This window comes from Strix uralensis, chromosome 37 (assembly GCF_047716275.1).
Source record: "Strix uralensis isolate ZFMK-TIS-50842 chromosome 37, bStrUra1, whole genome shotgun sequence".
NCBI lineage: Eukaryota > Metazoa > Chordata > Aves > Strigiformes > Strigidae > Strix > Strix uralensis.
This window is the reverse complement of record NC_134008.1, coordinates 218,051-229,309: the sequence shown is the minus strand read 5'-3', so window position 1 is coordinate 229,309 and position 11,259 is coordinate 218,051. Positions and strand designations below refer to the sequence as shown.

At 50.2% G+C, this 11,259-nt stretch overlaps 1 pseudogene; it reads right to left on the bottom strand.

The window, feature by feature from the left end:
- Positions 1-1,801: 1,801 nt before the first annotated feature.
- LOC141937052 (olfactory receptor 14A16-like) lies at positions 1,802-8,975 on the bottom strand (annotated as a pseudogene).
- Between the last annotated feature and the right edge of the window lie 2,284 nt (positions 8,976-11,259).

Sequence of the window (11,259 nt, the reverse complement as noted above, 5' to 3'; positions counted from 1 at the left end):
TCCCTTGGGGTCCAACACAGTATGGACAATCTTTGTCCTCACCTCCCATCTCAGCATTTCTCTCATCAGCCGCCTGGGACTTGCATCATTTCTCCTTACATCAGATTTCTCCACTGATCTCTGCAGCTGGAGGTTACAGCTCCTTTGCACAATCTCCCACCTGCTCTCCCTAGAGAACTGGCTGCACACGGGCGCAGAAGGATTTCAGCTATTTTCAGGCAAGGAAAAGTCAAGCATAATCAAATTTCATATATAATAAAACACATTCCTCTCGCAGAACTTAACTACCAGCTGGCTCCGATGAGGTTGCCTTTCTACAAGGGGTAATCTCATGAGAAATATTTCAGGTTGGCAGATAGAAAAAGGTAGATACAAACATAATGAAAGAGTTGGCTAAGGAGACAATTAGTCTACTGAAAGACAGGCAAGCTTTTAACTGCCTGAAGTTCAAAGCAGCAGCTCGCAAGCTGAGAGGAATCTGAATGAACAAAAAGTAAGGGCATGAGAAAACTAACGGCTAATGGGAAGGCCCTTTTTCTAGAGAGTCTGCATCTGAAAAGATGACTTCAGAAATGGTCATTCTATCGGGACAGGTGAAAATACATAAAAGATTAAAGAAATTAGATACACCATATAACAGCAGAAAAGAGGCAATGAAGTTACAGGGGAAGACCAATATTTCTTTGGAAAATCCCTTTTGAAAGGTCACGGGATTGGGAGAGGTCTCTTGTGAGTGAGGACAAGCCAATGTTGCACCCACCTTTGAAAGAGGTCAGAAGTGCCACCCAGGGAACCACACAAGCTCTATTGGGTGAGGAGTGGCCCTTCAAATGAGTCCTCTTGGGTGACATTTCTGGGCATTTAAAAGAGAAGACTGTGTCCAAATGCCATCAGCATGGACTTCCCAAGGGTAGATCATGGCTCACCAACCTGATTACCTTCATGGTGAAGTAACTGCATTTGTACGTGAGGGGAGAACAGTGGGTGTCATGTACCTCCACTTCAGCAAGACATTGGACGTGGTCTCCCTCAATATTCTCATACCCAAGTTAGGCCGTTACAATCTGGCTGGGTCATCAAAGAGATGGGTAAAACACCAGTTGGAGGATGAGGCTCAGAGAGCAGTGGTGAAGGGGTCACCACAGGTGGGATATACTGGGGCATTCTGGGGCAGCACAGGGGACTCTCCTGGGATCTGGGCAATTTAACAATGGTGTCTATGACCCAGTGGAGATATCTCAGGCCATGTTTGTCAATGACACTAAATAGAGAGGACCATTCCTGTGCCCTAGGGATGCCATTCAGATGAAACCTGCCAGGCAAGAGGACTGTCCTGTCAGGAACTTCATGAGACAGAAGATGGACAAAGGCCACATCTTGCACCTGGGAGAGACTGACACCCTGCAGTGCCAGGAGAAGGGGACTGCCTGTCTGGGGAGCAGCTCTGCAGACAAGGCCTTGGTCGTGCGGGGGGACACCAAGAAAACACAATCCAGAAATGGTCCACACAATCCAGCGTGACCTGGTAGCAAAGGCAGTCAGCGACGTCCTGGAGCATTTAAACAGGAATCCTGCCAGAAGAGTGGAAGAAGCGATTTACTCCCCACACAGCACACATTCGACTACCTGTACACTATTGTATCAGTTTTGGGGCCCCCAGTTCAAGGGTGCTGGGTCTGGCTGGAATGGGGTTAACTTTCATTGTTGCAGCCCTTATGGTGGCTGGTTTTGCATTTGAGCCTAAAACAGTGTTGATCACAGAGCTGTGTTTTGTTTGTTGTGGAATAAAGCTTGCAAAGCATCAAGGTCTTCTCTGGTTCTCACTCTTCTTTCTCCCAGCAAGCAGCTGGGAGTGGGCAAGAAGTTGGGGGTGATGGGACACAGCCAAGACATCTGACCCCAACTGACCTAAGAGATATTCATGGAATCATAGAACCATAGAACAGCTCAGATCGGAAGAGACCTTGACAGGTCATCTAGTCCAAGCTTTTGTGGGAAAGGGAGCCTACATGAGATTGTCTAGCACCCTGGGCAATTGTTTCTTGAAAACCTTCAGTGATGGGGACTCCCTTGGGGAGTTTCTTCCTCTGAGTGACTGTTCTCACTCCCTTGGACTAGCTTCAGTCTCTCTACATCTTTCATTAATTGTGGGGACCAGAACTGGACACAGTACTGCAGGTGTAGCCTGACAAGCGCTGAGTAGAGTGGGACGATCCAGTCCCTGTGCCTGCTAGTAACACCCCTGTGGATGCAGCCCAGGAGCCTGTTTGCTGTTGGTGCTGCAGCATTGCACTGCTGGCTCATCTTCAGCTTGCTGTGCCCCAGGAACAGGTCCCTTTCAACAAGGCTGCTTCCAGCCACACAGATCCTGGCCTGTACTGGGCTTTTTGGTTATTCCCACCCAGGGGCTGGACATTGTTAAACTTCAGGCTAAATCCCTTTATTAAAATTCATCCTGTTCGTGGTGACCATTCTTCCAAATTGTCAAGGTCTCTCTGTAAGATAGCTGTGCCTTCTGATAGGTCCACCTCACCACCCTCTGTAGTGTTGTCAGCAGATATTGTGAGGGTGATTTCAACCCTGTCATACAGAAAATTTAGGAAGATGTTGAACAGTGTGGGGCCCAGTATCATTTCATGGGGGATCCAAATTGTTACAGGCTTCCAGCCTGGGTAATAAGCATTGATCACCACCCTCTGAGTGCAGCCTGTTAGCCAATTTCCTACCCACCTCACAGAGCACCCCTCCAATCTTTATCTTGTCCATTTGTCCAAGAGAAATCTGTAGGAAACAGCCTTTGCTGAAGTCCAGGTAAACAGCATCCACTGCTCTCCTCATGCTGACAGAAGGTTTATGTTGTTGAAGAAGGCGATCAGGTTAGATTGGCACAATTTGCCCTTGATAAATCCGTGTTGGATTTTCCCAATCACCTCCTCCATTTGATTTGTGATAGCTGAAAGTTTCCCCAGGTCAACCCCCAAGACAGTTTTCATTGCCGCATCTCCCCACGGTCATGCTGCTTTGGAAGTTCCCCCAGAATCCGACCCCTGCCCAGACCCAGCTGTGTTCCATGATGGTCTTTGCAGACAGTCTTGCTCCCGGGTCTGCTGGGGTCTGGGCCAGGAGAGAGGTTGGGCAGGGCTGGCCATTCCCTCCATCAAGGCACTGACACCAGCAGGAGGATGGAGATGGTCTTGCAGAAGACTCACCCATAAACCTGGAGTGAGCAGCCAGTGCTGGAAATGGCCAGTGAGAGAGGCTGGGGGGTGATGAAGGCCCTGGGCCACCTTCCTGGTCTGTCCATGCCACCAAGGGCACAGACCACCCTCTTCTCTCCTGCACCTGCATATCTTCAATCTCTTCCAGAAGCCCTGGCTCTGCACCACAAATGCCCTGGTGTGAGTCTTCACCCTGCATGGTCACACAGTGAGAGTTATATGCTGATGGTTTTCATCCTCTGGTACTTTCCATCCCAGCCCAGCTCCCTCCAAGCTCTCCCACCTCCCCTGTCCTCTCTCCACCTCTCTCCCCAGCAAAGCCCAGTCTGGGCTGGTCCCAAAGTAGTGCGCACTGCAGGGTGCTCTGGTCACTCACCCCACAGCCTCAGCCCCTCTGAAGGGCACAGCAGCTCCTTGGGGGCAGAGAGGGGTCAGCCCCAGAGATGGGAGGCACAAGGAGAAGGACATCAGGGGCACCCTGCGTCCCCTGCTCTTCTCTTCAACAGATCCTGAGGGGTCTTCAGCCATGCAATCCCCTCTCCCCAGATCAGCACAAGAGCCTTGAGCTGGTGCAGCCAGAAAGGTGTTTTCATTCCCCATTCATTCCTGCCCTGGTAAGGATGGATGTAAGACAAAGAAGTTGTTGGTTCATTATTTTGCAGAAAGACACAGAGTGCCTGAGTCCTCATTTAGACAATGTCCTTGTGTCACACAAGGTGGGTGGATTCTTATAGAGGAGGGAAAGACTAATGGAATTTCTTTGTAAAGCACATCATCACAAATGGAAAAAGTAAAAAATAATTATTTATAGAAGGAAAGACATGCTTGGGCTGTCATGAAATACACAGGGAGTCATTTGCAGAGAAAGGTTGACAGTCTATGGCTGCTGAAAAATGTCCAAACGGTTTCCTCAAGGCATCCTTGATCTCCCTGTTCCTCATGCTGTAGATGAGGGGGTTCAATGCTGGAGGCACCAACGAGTACACAACTGCAACCACCAGGTTCAGAGAAGGGAAGGAGATGGAAGGGGGCTTCATGTAGGCAAACATGCCAGTGCTGATAAAGAGGGAGACCACGGCCAGGTGAGGGAGGCACGTGGAAAAGGCTTTGTGCCGTCCCTGCTCAGATGGGATCCTCAGCATGACCGTGAAGATCTGCACATAGGACACCACAATGAAAAGAAAACACCCAAGTTCAAAGCAGGAACTAACCATGATAAGCCCAAATTCCCTGATGTAAGAGTGTGAGCAGGAGAGCTTGAGGATCTGGGGGATTTCACAGAAGAACTGGTCCACAGCATTGCCTTGGCAGAGTGGTAGTGAAAATGTGTTGGCCGTGTGCAGCACAGCACGGAGGCACACAGTGCCCCAGGCAGTTGCTGCCATGTGGACACAAGCTCTGCTGCCCAGGAGGGTCCCATAGTGCAGGGGTTTGCAGATGGCAACGTAGCGGTCATAGGACATGACGGTGAGAAGAAAATACTCTGCTCCAAACAAGAAAAGAAAGAGGAAGCACATCCCAAGAGGGAAATGGCCCTGTTGCATCAGACGGAATTGGCCATGGCTTTGGGAACAGTGGTGGAGATGGAGCCCAGGTCGAGGAGGGAGAGGTTGAGGAGGAAGAAGTACATGGGGGTGTGCAGGTGGTGGTCACAGGTGATGGTGGTGATGATGAGGCCGTTGCCCAGGAGGGCAGCCAGGTAGATGCCCAGGAAGAGCCAGAAATGCAAGAGCTGCAGCTCCCGTGTGTCTGTAAATGCCAGGAGGAGGAATTCAGTGATGGAGCTGCTGTTGGACATTTGTTGGGGGACTCTTGAAAGAGGAGAAGACATTGATAAGTTAAGGCATAATTCTTTGGGTCAATCTGATAGTATTTCCCAATAAATCCCCTCAAAATTACTTCTCTTTCTTTGGGGGGACTTCATTCAACTACTTTTTATGAGCTCATATTTCTGCTGCTGAGTGAGGGCACTTTCTGTGTATGGAGAAAAAACAACATCTCTCTCATTGCTTGCAGCCTGAATGTGGAGGAGCCCTGAGGGACAAAAGGGCTCCCTGTGCCCGTGTGCTGGTCACCATGCAATTGAACTTTGCTTTTTATACCTCTCTCCACCACAGTATGATCTCACTAACAACGTACACGAAGAAGAAACAGGACTTTGTGAGTTTGGAAGTGTCCAGATTCACAGTCCATTTCTCCAAATTGTTCTCTGTTTCCCCATGCAGCTGAGCAGAGAATGAGGCAGAGGGGTGACTGGACCCTCTTCTCCCTGTAGCTGTCTGTGGGAGCTGTTTTTCTCCAAATCTCCTCACTGTCAGTGCTCACAGCACCCATCCCACCTGCTGTGTGGTCAGCTCTGCCCTGCAGACCCCTCCTGGCAGCAGGGCCCTGCACAGGGGTATCTCTCTGTGTTCAAGCTCTGATGGGAACATCAGACCAACCCTGCTGAGGCTGTAAAGGTGACACAGGCTGTCTGCAAGCCATGTGGTCTTCCTTTTTCATACACCCAAATGTATTCACCTCTAAGTGAAAAGGGTTTAAATTTTCAGAACCAAGAGAAGAATTTTCATGTCCAGTTCTCCACCCAGACAAACATGAGCAGGAGACAGAAAACACAGGCTCTGTCCCCTTCAGGGAGTGCACGCTTTGATGTGCTTTTATAAAAGCTGCCTCTGTCAATGTCCAGTGGAGATCTAGAGCTGTGAGCAGCCCTGACCCACTCCACACCCTCTCCACAGCAGAAGGACCCTGCCCTGCCAGGGGTCTCTCCTTCCCACCACAGCTTCTCCCCACAGAGCCATGGGGAGCTCCCCGGGCAGGCTGAGTGCTGACCCTGGCAGGCAGCAGAGTCCCTGCCCCAGCACACAGCCCCTGGGCTGCAGGGACCCTGCTCTGAAGGACAGCCCTGGGAGCCCCTGGCTGTACCAATGGCTGCACATCCCTGCAGCCGTCCCCAGGAGAAGGCATCCGCCATGGCCTGTCCCTCTGGCAGTGCAGCAGGGAAGCCCTGCTCTGGAGCATGTCCTCCTCCTCTGGACAGGAGGGAGATTCCTGGCGGCTGTACAGACTTGACCAGATCCCTCCATGAACTGCAGCTGCATTGCCCTGCACCCACAGACTTACTGTATCAAGGGCTGGGAAGATTTCTCCTCCTCTGAGCTCTCAGCATCCTCCCACTCTCGTCTGCCTTTCCCCTCTCTGTGGCCAGCTCCTCTGCCCTCGGTGCCTGCAGACAGTGCCCTCAGCCCTGCTGTGCTTTGCAGAGGAGCTGCTCCTGGGCAGAGCTGTCTCTCTGCAGTGCAGCCCACTTGCCCTGAGCTCCCTCCGCCGCAGGAGCCCATCCCAGCTTCACAGTAGAATGTAAGCCCCAGGCATTTTAATGACCCCTCAGGTGGGTTTGATGCTGAGTCCCTGAACCTCTGACAGTGATAGGAAGATGAAGATGCCTGTCAAGAAGTCAAACTCAGATGAAAACTACAAAGTTACTTAGAGTTTTAGTGGGTCCCACTGAGGACCATTACTGACACCACCACCACACACACACACACACACCCCCAAGGGCTGTTAGAGCAGAAAACTCCAGAAAGAGATGACAGGTAAACAAAGGTTATGTCAAGGTGGCTCTGATGCTGATTAAACCTGGAAGTGTTACTTTAAGCCAAAGGGCCAAAGCCTGACCCCCAAACCATGGGAAGGGAGATCCTGTCCCTCACACATTCCTCAGGGCTTTTCCTGGGGCAGTGTGATGTGGGGATGGGCAATGTCAAGGGCAGGACTGCAGCACGAGTTGTCCTTGTGGTCCTCTCCTTTGTGGGGCAAGGATGTAATGAGGTCTCGGTGAACAAGGTGAAAGTATCGACTGGCAGGCCTTGTTTGCAGAGACAACAGCAACAGACAAGGTGATGAAAAGGTCAGCTCTGTTGTGGGCTTTCAGCCTTGCCACAGCTCCCAACTGTCTCTACCACAGTCTCTCCTACGGTGACCCATGCCTGCACCTCTTCCCTTGAAGACTGTGGACACCCAAAACTCTTCTCACTCTGACATCTCACTACCCTCACTGATAAATCTCTGTCCTCCCAGGATCTTCCTTGAAACTCAGAGCCATGGGCTGATCCAGACTCCCTCAGTGTGGCCGATTGCACCACAGCACTGCTAGTCTAGTCTCAACCTCCCACAGTGCACTTTCTGTCACTCTTCTTTTCTCCTGATTTTTTCCACTATGAAGACAAGTGCCACCATCTCAGAAACCGCCCTTCAAGCAGTTGCAGTTTCTCGCTGTGCTGCTCTGAGCCACCACTTCACCAGGCTGAAGAAGCTCAGGTCTCTCAGCCTTCCTCACAGGCCATGCGCTTGAGCCCCCAAACCCCATCTTGGCAAACTTCTTCTGGACCCTCTCCACTTCCTCCTCACTTGTCCAGAGCAGGAAGCCCCACAGACGGAGACACTAGTCCACCAGTGGCCACACCAGGGTTGACTCGAGGGAGATAATTACTCCACTTGTCTGGGCGGCCACATTTTTCCTCATCAAGTCCCATATGCAGCTGGCCTTGTTCATGGTGAGCATGCACCACTGGCTTGTATGGTGTCCCTGGTAGTGCCCAGGTCCTTTTCCTCAAGGTCTTTGCTCAGCCTGTCAGGTCCCAGCTGGCCCTGATGCATGGGGTTACTCTTCCCCCCTGAAGCAGCACTAGCTCCTTCTCTTTGTAAACTGTAAGAGGTTCCTGTTGGCTGAATCCCAAAGTGTCTCAAGGACTCCCTGGACTGAAGCCCTGTTTGCTCAGGTGTTTCTGCACAGACAGATCACCCTGATGATGTTGTCTCTTACAAGATAGCAGTGTGAGGAGTTACAGAGCACCTCAAACACCAGAAGGATGTACTACTTTAATGGAATTGCTGTCCAATGTATTATTAACCACACCAGCCATCTCAGAAAGTTACAGAGCAAGGAAAGCTAGGGCAGTAAGAAAAGAGAAAGTAGAGTTTGGCTGTTTGGGTGGCAGGGTATAAGGATGATCACAAAATGAAGGTCTCTGATGGGGGAAAAGATAACGAAAACAGAAGGTGAAGCAAAGGACAAGATCAAGGCAATTTGGGGGTACGTGTCAAGCAGCTTTGCATCTGAACAGCAGTGACTGATGAAGGACAAGAAAAACACAGATGATGGGAACATAATTATATTTGACTTATTTCATGCTCATAGGGAACCCAAGTGCTTTCCCTACCATCGCTAAATGTGTGATAGAAGGAAATGCACAATTACTCATGCTGGAAGGGACCTCAGGAGGTTTCTAGGCTGATCTGCTGCTCACAGCAAGGGCAGCTGTCAGGTCACACCAGGTACCTCAGGGATATATTCCTGGGTTTGAAAACTTCCAAGGGTTGACATGACACAACCTCTCTGGGAAACTTGTTCCAGGGCTTGACTGTCTTCACGGGTACAAACTTTTTCCTCATTTCTTTCCATGGATGTCCAGGATGAGAGCATCACACACAGCAGGGAAGAGTCTGGCTCCATCTTGTTGATGAACCCCTGGGAAGGGTGAAAAGACTGTCAATAGGTCTCACCAAAGCTGCCTCTTCTCCTAATGTAACAAACCCAGTTCCTGCCCCCTCCCGTAGTGACAAGTCCAAGCATGTAACTGCATGCCTAAGATATCCAGGGCTCTTCAATCCTACTCCATTTTATTGGGTTTGCAAGGGACCTCAGGGACATTAAACTATCTTTACCCTCACGCTGTGAATGTCTGCAAGTGCCATGTCCGCTGTTCATCCTTTTGTAGTCCTGACAATGCCTTCTGGGGACTTTGTCTGAGATCCTTGGTGAGTCTGAATCTCGGAGATCCTGAGAACCTTCCAAGGAAGTGCCTGTTGCTGCTTCGTAAGGATAGTCAGAGGAGACCTGGACTTGTGGCAAGCTGCCAGAACCCTCTACCAGGTTCCAAAGAGCCCTGTCAGCTCTCCTTCATCCAAGGGTGCATTGCGGAGAGGCTGCTGAAGCTTGTCAAGCCCTTGGAATGTTACCTCAGCTGCTCTTTCACACGAGCACCACTGATACTGCCCCAGAACACCTGGAAAGTGTCAGGCATGATGACATGACCCTGGATGTGATGATCAAAGGCATGGGGACACAGGTGGTGTTCTCCTCAATCCTTCTGGTGAGGGTCAAGGTTGGAGAAGAAGTGGAGGTAGACCGTTTTGGAATTGTTTGTGCAGCTGGTGTCAGCAACAGGGTTTTTATGACTATGAGACCCTTTCTAAGGATCAAAAGCTGCTAGGAAGAGAAGGGAACCATCTGATTAAGGGGGGCAAAAGTGTCTCTGACAACAGGCTGGCCAACCTGGTAAGAGCATTAAACTGGTAATGGCTGGGGAAGGAAGACAGTGACCAAGTGAGGAAGTGTTGGATGGTACTGACAAGGAAAGGGTCTTGCATGATGAGAGCAGAAGGGAGATGGTAATTAGCAACACTGAGCTGAGAAGGAAACACCTCAAACATATGCACATAAATAAGGAGATGCTACAGGACAGCACCATGGAAATGATCTCTTGCCCTTTCTGGGAAATCAGCATGGCTGGACACCTCTTTTGAGATCTTGCACAGTAATTCATGCAGTGTGGAGAACAAATGAGAGGAATTTGAAGTCATGGCATTTACAGAGCCCCAAGGACATTTAGATTAATGGAGCTGTGGTTCACAGCTCTCACAACTGGAGTGTGATGATGGGTGGGTACATGCTCTTTAGAAGGAAAGGCTGAGAAGGCGAGGAGAAGGAGTTGCTGTTACTGTGAGAAAGCAGTGAGAATGCATGGTGCTGTGCCTGAGGAGAGGTGATGAGTCAGCTGAGAACCAGTGGATTAATGGACAGAGCAACAAGGGTGACACTGTAGTGGGTGTCTGCTACAGGCAATGGGGCAGACTCAGGAAGAAGTAGGTGAGGCCTCTTCAGACATTCCTGGGACAGCTCCTTGTGGGCAACTTGAAGCCCCGGATATCTGCTGGAGGGGAAAGAAAGCAGGACACAAGCTATCTATAGGGCAGCAGAGATAACCTCCCAAGACTTCAGTGCCTTCTTTGCCTCATGCTTTAATAATACTGACAGACCTTGGGGTGCTGGTCCTCTGAGTTGGAGGACCATGACTGTGGGAACAGTGACCTTCCATTGGTGGATATTGAAATCGTAAGGGATCAGTTGTATCAGGTGGATGTTCATGAGTCCAGAGGGCCTGATGGGATTCAACCCAGAGTACTGAAGGAGCTGGCAGATGTAACAGCAGGAGCCCTCTCCATCATCTGCCAAAGCTCTTGGGAGTCTGGGGAGGTCCCCACTGACTGGAAGCCAGCCAGTGTTGTTCCAATTTACAAGAAGGGCATGAGAGAAGACCCAGGACACTACAGACCTGTTAGTCTCACCTCAATACCTGGAAAAATTATGGAGATCATCCTGGGTGCTATTGAACAGTATTTAAAGGAGAATGCAATCAACAGACACAGTCAGCATGGGCTGACAAAGGGAAAGCCCTGTTTAACTACTGTAATATCCTTCGAGGATACAGTCATCCACCTACTGGATGAAGGGACAGCAGTGGATGTAGTTTTTCTGGACTTTAATAAGGCTTTTGATACCACCCTTCACAGTACCCTTCTGGACAGCTTGTGCAACTGTGGGGAGAGCATGGTGTGCTGGGTGGAGAGATGGCAAAACTGCAGGACTGAAGGGATTGCATTCAGTGGGGCTGCATCTGTCTGGGAACGGGTCACCAACAGTGTTCTTCAGGGCTCAATTCTAGGGCCAGCTCTGTTGAATATTTTTATCAATGATCTGGATGCAGGATATGAACGCACCATGAGCAAGTTTGCTGATGATTTCAAACTGGGATGTGACTTTCCTGAGGGACATGAGGCTTTGCAGAGGGATCTGGATAGAATGGAGCATTGGGCAACCATAAATGGGATGAAATTTAACAAGTCCAAATGCTGGATTCTGCACCTGGGATGAAGTAATGTCAGGCAGAAGTAAAAACTGGGAGAGGAGTGGCTGGAG